Source organism: Pezoporus flaviventris, unplaced genomic scaffold (assembly GCF_033815535.1).
Source record: "Pezoporus flaviventris isolate CSIRO_AGI_PZ_B2104156 unplaced genomic scaffold, CSIRO_AGI_Pfla_v1 ptg000029l, whole genome shotgun sequence".
Lineage (NCBI taxonomy): Eukaryota > Metazoa > Chordata > Aves > Psittaciformes > Psittacidae > Pezoporus > Pezoporus flaviventris.
The window spans coordinates 16,831,441-16,848,738 of record NW_026892577.1 but is presented as its reverse complement, the minus strand read 5'-3'; the positions used below and the strand labels follow the sequence as shown (position 1 = coordinate 16,848,738).

The 17,298-nt window shown below is 43.2% G+C and overlaps 1 protein-coding gene across 2 annotated transcripts in view; it reads right to left on the bottom strand.

Moving 5' to 3' along the window:
• The window catches only part of MARCHF8 (membrane associated ring-CH-type finger 8), a 95,955-nt gene extending 86,847 nt beyond the window's left edge, over positions 1-9,108 (bottom strand). The window contains exon 1 of one of the 2 annotated variants that reach the window (XM_061459293.1): positions 8,898-9,108. The gene's annotated coding sequence lies outside the window, so the exon portion shown is untranslated. Of the gene's footprint in view, positions 1-3,536; positions 3,721-8,897 lie in introns of those variants that run through there. The other variant, XM_061459295.1, reaches the window with a different exon arrangement.
• Positions 9,109-17,298: the final 8,190 nt, after the last annotated feature.

The window sequence follows — 17,298 nt, the reverse complement described above, 5'->3', positions numbered from 1 at the left end:
AATCTGAACGTCTGCTGAATTAAGCTAACAGAGAGATAAGGACATATTTCCTTACTAGCCATTTTGAAATGGCAAATGCAAGATTTTTTTTTTAAATTAAAAAAAAAAAATAAACACACCACCACAAACTACTCACTATTCCAAATGCAACAGATATTAGAAAAATCAAGACAAAACCTCCTCAGTTTTCTACTCACTTATGAGTTGGCATGTTTCACTCCAGAGACAGTCCCATCTTTGGTACAGGCTCCCATACATGGGAAGCACAACAGCATCAAGATGGTCACAGAGTATTTAAACATGAAGGATATGAATTCTGCTATTTTTTTAAATGACAGGAATCCACAAGTGACCAAACACTGCTGCTTTCTCCTCGGAGCACCCAATCATTCCCTTCAGTCTCTGTCTGTGCTGCAGTATGTCCATGTTACTGGCCTCAGTGGGATGAGCCATGTACAGTCCAGCTACTTTCCACTCCCATCCCTGCCGACAAGAATTACTTTCTGACTGGAAACCAAACAGTTTCATCGTCACCTTAAATTCCCTGTTACTGGCTCAGTATATGCATATGTATCTCGTATGCATTAGTTAGATTACATCAACCATGAAGACCTGTTCACGAGCTACAGGGGACTCAGCTCAAAGGAGGCCAGTCAGAGATTGTATCGTCAGCTGTCTGAGTTTCTCCTCCCTTATTCACAGAAGCAGCAACACAAATTGTGTCTCAAGGGATGAGTACATGCTTTGTGGGGTCATGTGGAAAGGGATATAATACCAAAGCACCAAGTTGCAACTGGCAAAAATACCTTCCCTAAGCAGAACATCCGCCCTGCAGCAGAACCATCCCTGCAGCTTTCTCCCACAACCCCTCCACCATGCACAGCCAGGCTAAGTCAAACCAACTTAGGTCTTACAAACTGTACAGCCTAAACAAAGCAGCTATGGAGGACCTGGAAACGCAGCTGACAAGCAGCCAAACAGCAGCCTAACCAGCAGGATGCCTGCAGGGGCATCACAGCCCTACCAACCCTGTGCAAAGCACCTGTAGCACTGCAGAGTGAGAATACACCAACTGAAAAACTTCTCAGTAAGCATTCAAACATGGGTAAGACAGACTGAACACGTGCCCTAGCTGACAACTAAAGCTCAAGTACACAGAGAGAGCAAACAACCGTAACAAATGTCTAACAGACACAATGGAAGATCACAGCCAAGAATAAAATGCACGATGTATCCAATTCCCTTTCTATATAAGGAACTGATCCTGACTCCACTTCCCTACTCTCAGGCAGCTGGACCACACAATGCTATACTTGCTTCTTGCCAGGGTATCACGAAGGAAGGAAAATGAGTGAGAAATCTTATCTTGAATCAAACATGTTCAACAGTAACTGAGCTGGGATCCTTGCCTTGGGGTTGGAAAAGCTGATATCAATATCTCTAGAGGATAAAACTCTAGGCTTGGTGCAGCTACAAGTGCTGCAGGGTTCCGAAACACCAAATGCTGACCACAGGAGACTGATCCTGGGATGATGAAAACCACAAAAAGACTACAAAGCATACACCAGACTTACCCTTCTGCGTTTGGCATGTAGGGAGATGTTTCCACACTCCACTGCATGCGCTTCAGATGCAGCCTTACTGAGCAGGAGTAAAAATCAAGGAGATCTTAGTCAACCCTGGTACAAGGCACTGGGCTCTGGCAAGGCCATCTCCTGCTGTTCTGAATGCAGTTTTGAAGATGCAATTCTAATCTATCAGTTGCAGACTTTGCTAGAAGCAAAGACGCACATTTCATTTAAGAAAGTAATCAGATGGATCGGGAAAGGTCAAAGAGGAATAATTTTGAACCTCTTGCCATTTGAAAAATACAGTAGAGTTGTGAACTCCACCTTCTCAGTAATTTGCCTGGAAAACATCACAGTGCAGTTCTATGCTCCCAGGAGGGTACATAAAAAGAGTCTCATGCCTAAAAGGCCTTGGGAGCTACAGAGCTCCACAGGTGTACTAGAGCAGGACTCTCACACCTGCCAAAGCACGCAGCAACTTGTACAGAACAACACAGACCTTTCAAGCCTTACAATTTTTTATGACGAAAGCAACCTGGTGAGTATTTCTGCAACATCTGAAAGACTTAACTTCAGTGGTCTCAGTCAAAAGTTTTCCTCCCCTGACAGGTTTGACCAGTAAAGGGTACAAAACAGCTGAACATTGCTATCACGAGAATCACAGAAACAAAGCACACATCTCATGCAAAGGAACTGCTAAAGCACAATATATAATTTTCACACCCAAAACAACAAGATATTTCAAGACTACATTGTTAACACGCTGCATAAGAACACTGATGCATTTGGAAGGCTGAAATTTGATCTCATTTGCACTGGCTTCTGCTTTGTTATGCCAAGAGGCAAAGCTCCCTTCCGTCTTTTAATCAAACATGCTACTGTTTTAACTCCCCAGATCAAGCCAGCATGATAAGACTCCTGTAATTTTACTTTCTCTCCTCCCTCTACCCCCCTTATGTTATCAGACATTAATTCTGGGAAGTCTGCTGTGCCATGCCAGCTCTAGTTTAGTAACAATGCTTAACCTTCTCCCCTAGGCTCTTAGAGGCCTTGCAACAGAAGAAGGCCATCCCATGGGCAGAAGGATTAGAGGCACAGTCTGATTCCCTACAGTTTGGTATTCGGCGGTTGCAAGCTTTATAAGGGCCGTTCACCCATGTGAACTATCTTGTGTCTGAAAAAGTGTTATCTCCATGAGCTTCGCGGCAGGGTGGGGCTGCAACCCTAGGTAGTGACATTACAATTTACATTACCTTCTTGCTGCAACACTTAAGTTCCACCAAATATTTGACATTTAGCCAACAAGTTATATGCAGTGTTACTGCATAAGCCCACTTCCCCCTGGAAAGCAGGCTAAAAATATGTAATTTAAAAAAAAATCCAAGAACCTTACAAAAAACATTATACAGATGACAACTGAGTTCCAGGAAACAAACGTACACACTGGTGAAGTACCTTAAACCAGACAAACAGAGGCCAGAAGCAGGAAAGAGACTCAAATTTCCTGACTCTCACAACAAACCTTCAGCTGCAAGTGAACTTCCTCTTCTTTTTAGAGCTAAGTAGGTTGGTTTGTTTTTTTTTCTCTCATTGCAACAGGACAGCATTTTGTTCACTATGTGTTTATGCTGTTTGGTAGAAGAAAATGCTCTCATCTAAAGATCATTTGCAATGTCAAAGGGCAGCAACTCCTCTGCAAGTCTTTAGTCTACTTGTTTTTAATATATGCTACACATGCACTTATATGCACATTTTATAGCGGCAGCTTCAGTACAAACGATTGGTCACAGACTGTGCTAGAGAAAAAACACTGACAACAACTATCCTTTCCAGGCCTGGTGGTTCCAGTTCAGATTTGGCAGGCAAGAGCTAGATGAAAATGACCCTGAAAGCTGTGAATACAATAATCACATTTAAAAAAAGACAACATTTGGATGCAGAGCTACAAGGGAAACTCACTTCATTTACCTGAAAGGAAGGGAAAAAAAAAGCCTCTTGTTAACTTCAGAAAATGCCAGACTGCTCCCATGTGTATTTTCCTCTTTGTCATCACCTACAGTAAACTATTACCTAGTGCTCTTCATGTTACTCTGCTGGGTCAGACTTCACCAGGCTTATCAAGAACAGAAAAGCCACTACCAAGTTTCACTTTCTATTATTATCGTGCTGTTAAGTGCAAGTTCCCCTTAGGAGTGGTCTGCTGAAGGAGGCCATGGGAAACAGGCAAAAGGAGGACAAACCCCACTCAGACAGGGCAAGAGGAAACATTTGCAAGAATTTCTTGCTATAATGTGGCCTATGTTATAAAAGCATGGCGGAGCCCTGTATTGCATCACTCCCCGTATTTCAATCCATCAATCTTCTAGTAAATATATATATATATATATATATATACATATATACAGAGAGAAAAACGCAGAAGCCACAGAATCACAGAATGGTTTAGGTTGGAAGGGACCCTAAAGATCATCTAGTTTCACAAACACACACACCCCCCCCCCTTCTTCCCCCTCCACAGGCAAGGACACCTTCCACTAGAGCAGGTTGCTTCAAGCCCATCCAACCTGGGCTTGAACACTGCCAGGGATGAAGCAGCCACAGCTTCTCTGGGAACCCTGTTCCAGTGCCTCGCCACCCTCACAGGGAAGACTTTTTTCCCTGTAAATATGCTTTTATCCTTTAAATATGCCACATTCTTCCATTAGCCTTTCTCTTCTGATATGTTCGTAGTTACAAGAGATTATAACAAGGATTGGCCTAGTAGCAAATCACCCTCAACAGCACACTGCGCTTTTACAACTAGAAATAGAGGGATCAGAGAGATTAATCCTCTGTCCTGGATGACAGGAGAAGCCAGTGACAGCAAAAGCAAATATAAATAGGCAGGGAATGCTCTTTGTCTTGTTACAGCCCCCTCTGGTTTCAGAGGAGGCTCTTCCACCACGAGATGCTTTAAGAGGTCATTATGAATGAAATGAGACAAAGGCATCCCTTTTATAAGCCCTGCAGGAACTAGGAGAGGAGGAACTCCCACTAATAATCTCTGTGATATCACCTTTCCTCTCCAAGGAAGGTAAAGGCCAGGTTCAGCCCCACTGCCAAGAGAAGCACTTACAGTAGCAAGATTTGACTGAGTACTTCCTAGGTGTTTTATTGGTGCTACAGGGCAGGTTGTGCACAGCAATTCTGCTACTTCTTATTCAGTTAATCCTACTCAAATGATCCTCTACAAGGCAAAATTTCCCAAAAGACATGTCTAGAAGTCAGTAACCGTCAGTGCTAGGAGTCATGGCAATTTGTGGACCCCAAATGCTGTCCCCAAGCAAACTCTTGTGTAACAAGGAAGCGGAACTTAAAACCCAACTCTGGCAACAAGAACAAAAGCACATTTCCCCCCCTCTCTCCACTCCCGAAGCTGCAGCGATGTCACAGAGTTATTAGCAGTAAGTCTGAGTGATAAATTATTCTGGTCATTAGAATCAGCAGATCAGACCCAGGGGAAGCCTACCTGTTTATGAAGAAGTGGGGTTTTGTTTGCTTGGGGTTTGCTTTGGTTTGTTTTTCAGCAGGTACTCTCCCCTGCAGGCTCAGTACACACAATAAAGAACTGAAAGGCTCTTTAAAAACAAAGTATAGGAGTATATTTGAGAGGAAGGCAGGCACCAAGGATTTATATGCTTTTTAAAAAAATCAGCAACTTGGCATGAAACCTTGCTTTTTTTATTTTTTAACTTCTTTTTTAGTTTGTTAGGCTAGCCCCTTCTATCTTTGTTTCCTTCTCCTCTGTCTTATCCAACTGACTCTGATTCAAAGATAATTCTCATCCTGTGTACAGGACATGACAGAAGTCAAGCTATCTGCTCTGGGAAGAACAGCCAGGAGTATTTTTATTCCCTGTAATGAATCTCTTATCCTTGATGGTGTGTAAACACATGATCTTATTGAAGCCATGGCCAAATCATGGGACAAACTCACCCTCGGGGGTTTGCAGTTACCTGTTAAATGACAATCTAAATCCAATGCCTGCTTTCCCAAGGAGAGACTCACCTGCAGAATACATGGTGACACATACTCTGTCCTCCTTTTGCAGGACACACAGAAACTTTAAGGGGCAGGTATCAAGGCATACCTGTCTGATACATCAGATATACCTACCTCATAATGGACAATATCTATATTCCATATTGATTCTGTCCACATATTCTGCAAGTTTTACAACTGGGATCCTTAAATGAGTCTCCAGGGATAAAGTGCTCACGTACTAGTTAACATCAAACTGTGGAAAATCTCAGCCACAATTTCTAGAATATGAACATTTTCTGCCTATTAAACATATACCTGGCAACAAAATTTTCAGCGAGGTTCAACCAACCACAACATTCTGCCAGGTCAATGGTTAAATTCAAGAGCTACCACTCCCCTTACTTGCCTGCAGGTATCAAAGGTGAACTCCAGAGGGGCACTTATTTTACAAGACAGAGAAGCTTAACAGTCATTTTCATGTACTGTGATTTAAAAAGGCCTAAACCTGATAACCAGATGGACACATAATAAAGGCCAGTCTTCCCCCTGGTCCCTGGGGAAAGAAACTGCAAGTGCTAGAAACTACTGATGTTGCTGCTATAGCTCTAGCTGTTTCTGAACTGTGTGGTGATGAGTTGCATTTAAGAATAACACAGCTCTTAAAGTGTTTCTTTAACTGCAAAAAAGACTGTGCTTCCAAGGGCTCTTGTCCATTCCAGAATCAATAAAAACAATGCAATCTGTTATTTGGCTTTTTTAATGCTTCATATGAATGTGGCTAGATATCTTGATAAAAGACCCACAAATACATTGTGGGAAGCAGTAAAAATCAATCTGTTTTGGAAATGGTGAGTTCTTTGGACAAGTGGTGTTTTCAGTAAAATTCAGACAACAGAACGAGTAAAACTGGCTCTAATTAAGTGAAGAGGGTTTCAAGGACCCAGAGCTGTGAAACTTTACAACAAACAAAGCACACCAATGAAGTTTAATGCTAGCTCTGCTATGCCAAAGCAAGTAGTCATCACATCTTTGCAGTCACTGCACAAGCCAGCAAAACAGAAATCACAATAAACCCTACACAAGTTCTGCCTCACTACTGAAATTAATACAGTGAATTAGATGCATGGCTCGTGTGGTTCACTCAGCTCCTGCAGCAGCTAGCAGTAGATGCCCCAAAGAAAGAATGGGAGCAGACAATAACTGGATACCTCGTTCCCCAGGAAGATTCACCCTCTGATACCCTATGCCCTAGAAGCACAGTTTTTACCAGACTTGTAGTTTTCCATTCTTTGCAGCCTCCTACAGTTTTGCTATTCACTATTTGTCTGCCACATGCAGACACAGTCCAAGTATAATGATGTCCAGGTTGTCTACAAGCACCTTCCTTCAAAGCCTGTTCATTTTCTGAAGTAGCCCATCTACAGCCTCTTACAGGATACTAGTGAGACATTTCTACAGGATCAACACTCCTTATATTTTGGGGGACGAAAGGACAGGCACAACCGGAACAAAACTAATAACGATAATAATATTAGGAATATATATATTAAAATATATATAAGAATTAAAAAAAAAATGACACTTCATTCCTGTTTTCATTTTTCTGGCAAATGGCCATGCTCACTCTACTCTTTACCACTTCCAAAGCTGGCTATCAATAAGCTCCATTGGGGATGACTGCTTTTGAGGGGTTATGCAGGAAAGACGCATAGCAGTAAACTTCTTTTTCTTAAGCAGCAGAATCAATTCAGGACTTGTAAGAACCACCTACTACTCCTTCCTTGAGCGGCATTACTACTGGGAGCTGTCACACTCCTGCAGTGATCAGCCTCCCCCACTAATATCAGTGTCTCCAAAAGCAGTAAGGAAATCACGTTGGCAGAGGAGAGACTTGGAAACATTGCCCTAAGTACGTGTGACAGCCTCAGCAGCTGGGAAGACTGAACCCTTTCACCCATCAACATGAGAGAGCTGCTTGTCCAAAGGTTAGACCTAAAATAACAGGAGGGGGTTTTGTGGTTTTGTTTGTTTTGCTGTTTGGGCTTTTTTTAATCTCATCCTGAAAATATGAAAAGTTCACCCAGTATGCTGAATTAATCTATCTTCGTAACACTTCAGACTGGGCAAAAGCAGCCAGAGAACAAGTGGATTTTCGAGCACTGGAATCATAACTGCCTCATTTGGACACCTCCACCAATTCTGGCCACATATTCATACATTGAGTCATAAAAGGATTGCAGCCTTTCTTCCAACATGACACCCCAAACAGAAAATTGCTTCTTTTCAACTAGTTTACCTCTGTAAGCAAAACCACTGACTAGCAGTAGCTGAAAGCCAAGTTAAAAAAACAACAACAAAAAATCCAACACCGTAGCAATAACATTCAGTGAATTGTGATTTTTTTAAGTTCACATCAGACTGTAACCAAAGTCACACAAAGTCCACAGCACAGGGGCAGTTGTTCAGGCTGCAGCAGTCCTATCAGTTTCAGCAACCATAGCAGAATCAAATCCTGGGGAACATCTCACTTTCCTTGCAACAGGGTTGTGCTGGGGAGTCTGGCAACAAATGGTCTGGGCCACAGCTGAAAAGCTGCCAACAACCCCTCAGCAAGGGGTTACCCTGGGTGCTGGGCACACCCTTGAGCCAGGACCCTCCATGTTTCCAGCAATCCTGGTCCAGAGGAAGCCTTAGTAGAATGCTGCATCAGTGCAAGCTCATCAGTGCTGGCAGATCTCAAAGAAAACATCTTAGGTTTGACACACGTTTTTCAAAGAAAACTTCTTCGAATGGTTCTGACTAGGGCTATTACTGGATCAACCTCAGCCTCATCTAACTGTACTCCAGAACTAATTTCAGTAGCAAAACTTCATAAAGAGTGCTGCTGCTTCAGCTGAAGTGTTACTGTCAGACCGGCTCTCCTCTTCCGCCATCTTCCTTCCAAGACCTCTTTCCACCTCCACTCAAGCTCTACCTAAACTGTCCCTGCTATGTTTATGCTGTTGGGTTACCACACATATTTGCTGTGCTTGGAATTCCTTTGCCAACTGCACAGCCTCAGCTGTGTGCCCTCCTGCACTGCAATTCCAAACAAACTGGTTTCACATTGGCACGTTGTAACTCTAGCTTTGCTTGCACTTCCAGCCTACCAAAACCAGGAAAAGTTAAACTGTTACAGTTCAGAACAACTCCAGCACTACTCTCTCTGCCAAGTAGCTCCAGGAAGCATAAAAGAACCGTCTGCCGTGAAACTTCACGATTCGTTAGGAACACACTGCGACCAGCACATCTCACGTACCGTTTTACCTCTGGTGTATCTTCCTTCCACATCGCTAACTGAAAGCAAATCGGGGTCCTCCTCCAAATCGGACGCCTGGTGCAAACAGTGCCTTTCCCACCCAGCCGAGCCGCTCCCGGTTTCTCCTCAGCAGCACTAATACCCCAGCGCCAACACGCGCACCGACGAGCCAAGGCTGCGCAAACAAAGAGCCCGGAGGTGGGAAAGCCTCTTACCGGTGAATCAGGTGCCGCTCCCCTAGCTCCCTCAGAGGAACAGCTCTCAACGCTCCGACCGGGGCCCCCGCACCGCTCATCGACGGGAGGTTCCCTTGCAGACCCCTCCCCCACGGCCCGGCGAAGCGACCCCCGCGGCCGTGCTCCCTCCGGCTCTCCCCCGCACCGCTGCCTGTTGCTTGCCGTCGGCACCGAACGGCTCTCAGACAGCGGCTCACCTGCGGCCGGCCCCGCGGACGAGGTAGCGCCCACAGGGGTGGGACGAGCGGCGGCCGCAGGGCAGTGCCCTCCGGCCAGGCGTACCCTGCACCGGCCGAGCTGCACCGAGGGCAGCCGCCCCGTGACACCGCAGCAGCACGGCCTCGCTCCCCGCAGCGGCGTCTGGCCCGGCCTCCCCGCATTGCCGGACCCAGCTCACCCCCCGAGGAGGAAGCGGTGGCGACGACTCCTCACGGCCAGTGCGGCGGCCAAGCCTACCTTGGTGCCGACGGCTCCTCCTCCGGCTGCGACGGCTGCTACTGCTGCCCATACCCGGGGCTGGGGCCGAGGCCGGGGCCGGGCGCTGGCGAGCTCCTGCGGGGCAGGGCAGCCCCGGCTCCCTGCCTGGGTGCTGTTTACCGCGGCCGGCCGGACTGCCTGTCAGCGCCCCGCCCCGCCCCGCCTCCGCCGCCGTGGCCCGGAGCAGGACGGGGAAGCGAGGCGGCCGGGACGCGGCTCCCTTCGGCAGGGAGGCTGCCCCAGGCGTGCAGGGCCCGAGCGCCTCCCGGCTACGTTGCGTACGGTACCCTCTGACTTCTAATAGATGGATGTATGCTATGAACCCGAAGACGGGTTACAAGCACCTTCATAAGGTGTTTTGTATGAGTTACGCACCTGCATGTATTGAGTTATCAGCAGATTATGTAAACAGAAAGGTTCCAGTACTAAAACGGTGGCACACTCTTTTGCTATTTTTCACTTTCATTTTGCAAGTAGCATGTCATAGTCATTTCTTCCCAAAGAGAAATCTCAGGAGTCTCATAAAATATGCTGGAATAGATTAACTGCACTACTGGGGTGAATTATACCGGTGGGGGAAAAAAAGCCAAAAAAAAGTGAGACTTTTGTAAGAAAATGCCACAGGAGAAATTTCCTCTGTCCAGAAGTGGTATCTATCCCACTTGAAAATAAGTGAAAAAGAACAGGAAGACAGGCAGCCTCACTGAACGGCTGCTGTCGGTGCAGAACAGACCTGAAAGCAGATGGAAAACAAGGAAAGCTCGTGACTTGACATGCAATTTCACTCACTAAACCTAGTCAAGGTTTTTCATCTCCCAAGTCTGCACTTTTTCACATCAATAATTTACAGGACTCTGGGGAGATGACATTTACCCTTAGGGAATAGTGAGAAATGCATAAAATGAGTAAAGCTACCCCTTTTGAGGAAAAAAAAAAAAAAAAAAAAATGTTACTATAGGTTTTCAGAGCAGAGAGAAGCTGGGCTGGAATTCTGTCCTGACATTTCAGTTACGACCCAGCACACTGATGTAGCAAAGGTGGGAGAAGCACCACCCACAGAGTACACATCCCATCTTTCAGGGAAGAGGAGACTATGTCTGCAACTCCTTTTTTGTCCTGTGTAGACTGAAGTTAAAATTCAGATGCTTGGATTGTACCCCCTGATAAGATAGAGTATGGTAACATGCATATATGATGATAATTATGCCCTCTTGATAGGCTGTGTATCGTAATGCTGGCTTGTAAAAAGAATCCTTTTCCATCCTAAGCTATACTGCTGGCTTACCTTGAGGCCATGGGGGTATCTCAGAGGAGGCTTTTTATTGCCTTCATACTCTCCATCTGTTTTGTTGTGGGGTTTATTAACTATTTTTCAGGCTAGGACTGTATCCCACTGTGGGAACAGCATAGTCCACCAGCCAGTACTATGTGCCATACTAGGAAAGGGGCCTGTAGACGCAGCTGGAACAGAAGTAGAAATTATAGAGAAACACAGTGGAACAGAGGGCAGATTTTCCTGTCAAACTAGAATAACTAATGATTAGGCCTGAAATGAAAGCAGCTGCAGTAAGCCACCAGTACAACACCCTTAATTCTCAAGCGGAGCAAAGTGCCTAAATTCCTTTGCAGAAATAAACCTTCCCTGTGTTTTGCAATTATTACTTGACACTCTGTTTCCCCAGAAAGCTTGTCTAGTACTTTAACTGCAGTTCCTGAGTTAAAAGACTCAGCAACAACCTCTTGAACACAGGGCTGCAGAACTTGGATTAAAGCCTCAATGCTGAAGAGGAACATCCTCTCTGTGTGCCTCACAGCTCTCAGTAGAAAATGCAAACCTAAGCCTTTGCATATGTTCCCCCTCCAAATTTGCAGCTAATTTTAAAAACAGGGAAGAAAGAATACACATGAGCTGAAGGCCAATATTCAGATGGAAGTCTTAAATTCCTCCATCTAGCTAGCGCTGCAGTTCAATCTGACTAGGAGATAGGAGACTTTTAAAAAACTATGGGTACAGAACATCTCCACTTTGCTAATTAGACACCTCTGGCTAAAAGTTAAGGGAAAATCATAGTTGGGGAATATGCACCTAGAAGTGCATGTCACACTTAGCTGAAGATGCTGATGGGTCTGCAGAAAGAGCTGCCCCAGTGCCCTGCACACAGAGCTGGACTGTGAGAATCCACATAGCCTTTGTAGTTGCCATCAACAATTAATTCAGTTTGTTAAAAGACACAATAGCGGAAGTACCTCCATGCTCAGAGGATTCCAGTTCTCTCTAGAAGCAGCACAGATCTAGTATGGTTATTAAGATTATTACTTTCAGAAATACTTGTTTACTCCTTTCAGCAGGAAGACCTGAAAAGCATTACAGGGCAGAAACCCCAAACAGTAAAAAACTATTGTACGACTGTGCCCTTTTTGTCTTTAGTTATGACAATACATACAACAGTTATGTGGAAAAGCATAATTTATTTATTTTTTACCAGATAATTATAAATGATCTTTTTATTCCACACTATCAGTCTGAGCACCTGCATGTTTCCATAGCAACTCCACAATACTTTAGGGGATTACTTTAGAATTCCACTGTGGCTTGGGTCTCCACAGTTATTTAGTTTTTCTGGGGAGAATCTGTTTCCAGATATAAATTGAAACTACTGCTATCATGTATTTAATGAGCTATACCAGTCTCCTATGTTACCGCCGTAAGAAACTGCAACACTTTCTTGCAGCTTTTTGTACAAATCCATGCAGTATCTTATCACTGTAATCAGAACAGCCATTAAGGACTCAGGGCTGGAAGCATCCCCAGTCTTGCAGGGGATCACACTTACTTGAGGTTCTGATGAGAGACTGTAAATCTCAAAAATGCACATTCTTAGAACACCCCTTGCAAAGAACAGGCAGATGGAAGGAAGCGCCTTCATGCACTGAAGTACATACATGCTCATTCATTTCACATGCATGTGTATGTGTCTGTTAATTTAAAATGTGGAGAAACATCTACTAGACTGGATAACAAACACTAAGAGAAAAGAATGCAAGCCTGATGACTAGGAAGTTTTAAATCCAGATATATGCTCACACAGGCAAACATGACATGCCTGCAACCAAGACAGGATGTGTTCCTAAGGCTTTTTCTTTGCTAGTTTTTCTCCAGGTCAGCTCAGTTCCTTTACTTCCTTCCACCTGCGTATTGCATATCCTAAGCTGTGTATTCCCCCATCTGTCCACTGTCTTCTATGAACACTCTTCTGCCAGTAGGTAGAGATGACGGGAATTTCTCCAGAAGTTCTCTAATGACCCCTAGTTTTACTGAGGGTGAGCCCAGGCTCCATTCCTTCCTGCAATACTGCTTTGCTGATTTCTGTCTGTGTTAGGTGAACAAAATAGAGTCTGATAAGAGAAGGAAAAAGAGGTGCATTAGGGGAAGGTGAACGGAACTGATGTGAATTCAAGTGGAAAGATGAAAGGAAATACAAATAAAGTTTAGATCCTTCCTGAGTGGTTTTAATTCATACAAATCGGATTTCAGGTTCTGACAGGAAAATGAAAGAAATCAACTTACCTCTGTAAGATCTGGATTCCTTAAACCCCGTTACAAATATGCTTCACACAGCATTGTTTTTAAATCTGCTCTATAAGATTGGTGAGAGCACTTTTTGCCATGCATTTTTTGCATTATGGTAAATACATTTCACAAAAGCCTGGCCTTGGTTGGCCCTAGAATCACAGCATGGTTTGGGTTGGAAGGGATCTTACAGGTTCAGTTCCAACACCACTGCCATAGACCTTCCACTAGACCAGGTTGCTGCAAGCCCCTTCAGCCTGGCCTTGAACACTGCCAGGGACGGGTCAGCCACAGCTTCTCTGGGCAGCTCTCTAGGATGAGATCATTTGAAACTCATCTCTGGGACAGAGTGGCATCAGCCATTGAAGTCGCACTTGTAAAGCCACAGGAGAAAAAAACACTCCTCCCTGCAAAATAAAAATACTTTTTCTCAGTAGAGTGATGCAAGACCCTTGTATGGTGTGGATTCAGCAATGACTGTTGCCGGCCTTACATACAGCATGTTCAATCAGACATGACGAACAGCCATATGACTACACACCCCAGCAGACTTAAGCGACTCTTCAGTCATGTTAGGGTGCCTTTGAAGACTGACAGGATTTTATACAGCTTTGAATCTGTCTCAGAGCAGATAAGCTTTTGCAGTCGTAAAGCCAAACCCAGGCCTCATAAACGCTGTCCTCTGTGAAAGCGTTACTAGGGATTTTCTCATTATTGAGCCTCAAAAATACGAGAAAGTTTGGCAAATGGAACAAACTGACCTTTTAAGGTAATTTCTCTAGATAAAACTAGGTATGTGTAAACTGGCACTTGGGAAATCCAATCAACAATGTTACCGTCTTACATTTGATCAAGGCTTATAGCACAGTGAGTCATTTAGTATCCAGATAAAAGAAAGGAGAAGTCTTCACCTCAGTCCCTTCTTTGTACCCCAGTAAATTTAATGCTTAGTCAAGGCAGGATATGCACTACCAGAAAAATGTGCAGCTCAGTGACAAGTGATGCATCTCTATGTCAAGCAGTACTGCAGCTGGGACTACAACTCACCATTTTCTTCCCCTACTTTGCAAAAATTAAAAAAAATGTTTCTTCCTCTACTGATGAGAAAATGGAAAAAGGACCTGACCAGTGTGCTGCACTTCCACATTTGTTAATCAAACCACTGAGGAGTGTATAGAAAGTTATATTAACTTATTCCCCCAAACCCAAATACACAGAGGTGAAAAGACATTTTCTGAGCCTACCTCTTAGCAGTCGGCATTTCAGTTTTGGCTCTCCCCACTGCAATGAATAGACTGCATGCATCTAACATGCAGATGTGGTAAAGGTGTAAAAATAGTCAGTCTTTTGCTGTGTAATGGAACCAGACATGTTCCTTAAAGTACAGCTACTGTGCTGAACTCAAATAGATGTTCCCCTTACACAGCTTTCCTACCTTTTCTCCTCATACTCTAACTACTGCTATTTATATCCTGTTCAGAGTACAAACAGATTAATAATACTTTCTATAGGATATCCCTTGGAAGAACGATGGGCATATTTTACCAGATGTTATTTTAATTATAATTTTAAAGGCTTCCATTGTTAACAACACCTTGAGCAGCTTAAAGCGTAAATATACAAGACAGGAAAATGGGCAGCAAGGAACTGAAGAAGACAGAAGGATCTCTGAAAGTATACTGCAAAATTAGAGGAGATTCAGAGGACAGCAAGCATAATTAGAGCTCTGGAACAGCAAAGACAGCGAATCATTGTCATAAAAAAGATGAGTAAGCGGAGACATGATACAAACAGAACATAACTGAATATTCAGGAGATACTGTTCTTCCTTTCTCATAACACTAGACCAAATGAATTTCAATTATAAAAAATGGTAGGAAATTCAAAACTACAGTGAAAGAAAATGCTTTTTTTTACATTACACAAATAGATGTAAGACTGGATCTATCGAGATTCAAAAATAGCTTTAGACCTTTGTGGGCCTCCAGATTAATATCATACTATACACTGAGACAGCAAGTTCTTGACAGTTCAGACCGGTCATTAGCATAAGATCCAGTGTTGAAAACAAGTTCCTGCACACTTGGTTACAGAAGAATTTTTCACCTTCTTCTGAAATGTTGTGTTACCTCCTATTCTCGGAGACAGATGCTTTACTGGATGGATCTCAGGCTAATCCAATCTATGCGTCCTATGTTCCCCCAGAAGCAAACTACCTGTAATCACTGGCAAGACAGTCAATGCTAAGAACAAGTCCTGGCACTCAACTCTCAGTCTCAAGACCATGTTTAAAACCAAAGGTAACTCATGATACATCTCTGAGTTGTAACTTTTCACCAGCCAGTGGAGGTTTTTAACAAACCACAACCACAACCCAAATAAGGCCCATTGCAGGCAACAGTTCCAGCACTTGACATTAAGCACAAATCAGATTCACATAAAATAAAACCTAGTCTACTTCTCAAACATCAGTTCAAGTGAAGTAAAAAGACTGCACGCTAATTTTATGGATGGAAAGAAGAAAAAAAAACCCCAACTTTTTTTTTTATCATATTCTTTTCTCAAAACAAAGCAAGCAAAATACACAAAACCCCAAAAACACTGGGAAAGAAGATGGGGTGTTTCAAACCCCCTGATTTTGCATTTTAGAAAACTTCAGTGGTTTGTTTCCAACCCGTTATCCCTCTTAATCACATAGCATGTAAATCATACTATTTTCATGATTAACTATTGTTTTGAATTTCTGGTGCTGGGCAGAACTCCTAATTTCAGCGATAACTCACCATGCAGGTGTGGTTAGAATTCATAATCCTTACGTAGCTATATATATACACACACACAGTATCGTATGATATATAGTAATCAGCTCTACTTAAGATTGGATTAAAAAGGATTGAGAAAAGACCTTAAAGTGTGGTTTAGGAAAAAATATCTGTTGCTGAAGACTTCTTGAGTTTCAAGGCCAGAATATACAAGGAGGAAGAAGTGGTCCATTTGTTTCAGCAGTTACTGGTATACGCTCCCCACACACCACTGAATTTATTCTTTCGCATCCTCACCCTGTATCCATAAGAAAGCCATATTTGTCATTACACAGTATGAAACCATATAGACTGGATATATAGCATACAGCATAACTTAGCTAACCTCTGAAATTCATACCTGCAGGGTTAATAGGGAGAAATAGATGACGACTCTATATTCTGCAATACATTAAGATTACCTAATAGCTTACATCATAAAAAACAGCATATAATCATACATTTTTCAGGTGCTTCTCCATTCTTTTCAAAATTTTTTTAAAAACTTTGGAATTAGGGAAAGGAATTACCCTATTGCTGACCTCCTCGGATCTGTTCAGAGTAGGCTGAACAAGAGTCATAAAAAAATAATCAGTTTTCATTATCTATGGTTTTCTTTGCAAATCTCATTACTGGACAAAACCAAAACTTTTGCCATTCTTAAATGCCACCGCTGCCCTCTGGTGTCTCTCCTCTGCAGCTTCACACAGAGAGCTAATGTTTCAACAAGATCTCTTCCACAAAGTCCCTACCTAAGAGAAAAGTTACGCACAAACTAGTGAACCATGCTTCTAGATGCCGTTCTTCTGCAGACCGATGCCTATAACAACTTCTGAAAAAGATGTGATTAGGCAAGCCTCATTCCAATAAGACACTGCAGAACACATAAAAACTGTCTCTTACACTGAACATTTCCAATGGAAATTACTTCAAATTAGCCAGAGCACCACTGAAGACTTACAATAATGTGGGAAATACCTTGTCTTCCTGTTTCACGCAGACTTCTGTAGATGCGCAATTAAACTGCTGCTTATGCAAGAACTTTTTATTTCCATTTTCCTTTTTTCTAAAGAACTGTTACAGTAAAGGCAAAACAATGACCCAAGCTAAAATATTTTGCAAGAAATATGCATGCAGTGGCCATAAAACAACATCAAGAAAAAAATTACATCGTTTCATTAACAAGAAACCCAAACATACTGGCTTATTCGTGTGTGTGAGTGGTAGAGAGGAATGGCTGGAATAGACAGAACCTAAGCTACAGACACATTGGTAAAGCAAGATGCATGCTGTATTCTGCAGTTTTATTAAACAGTGCATTCCT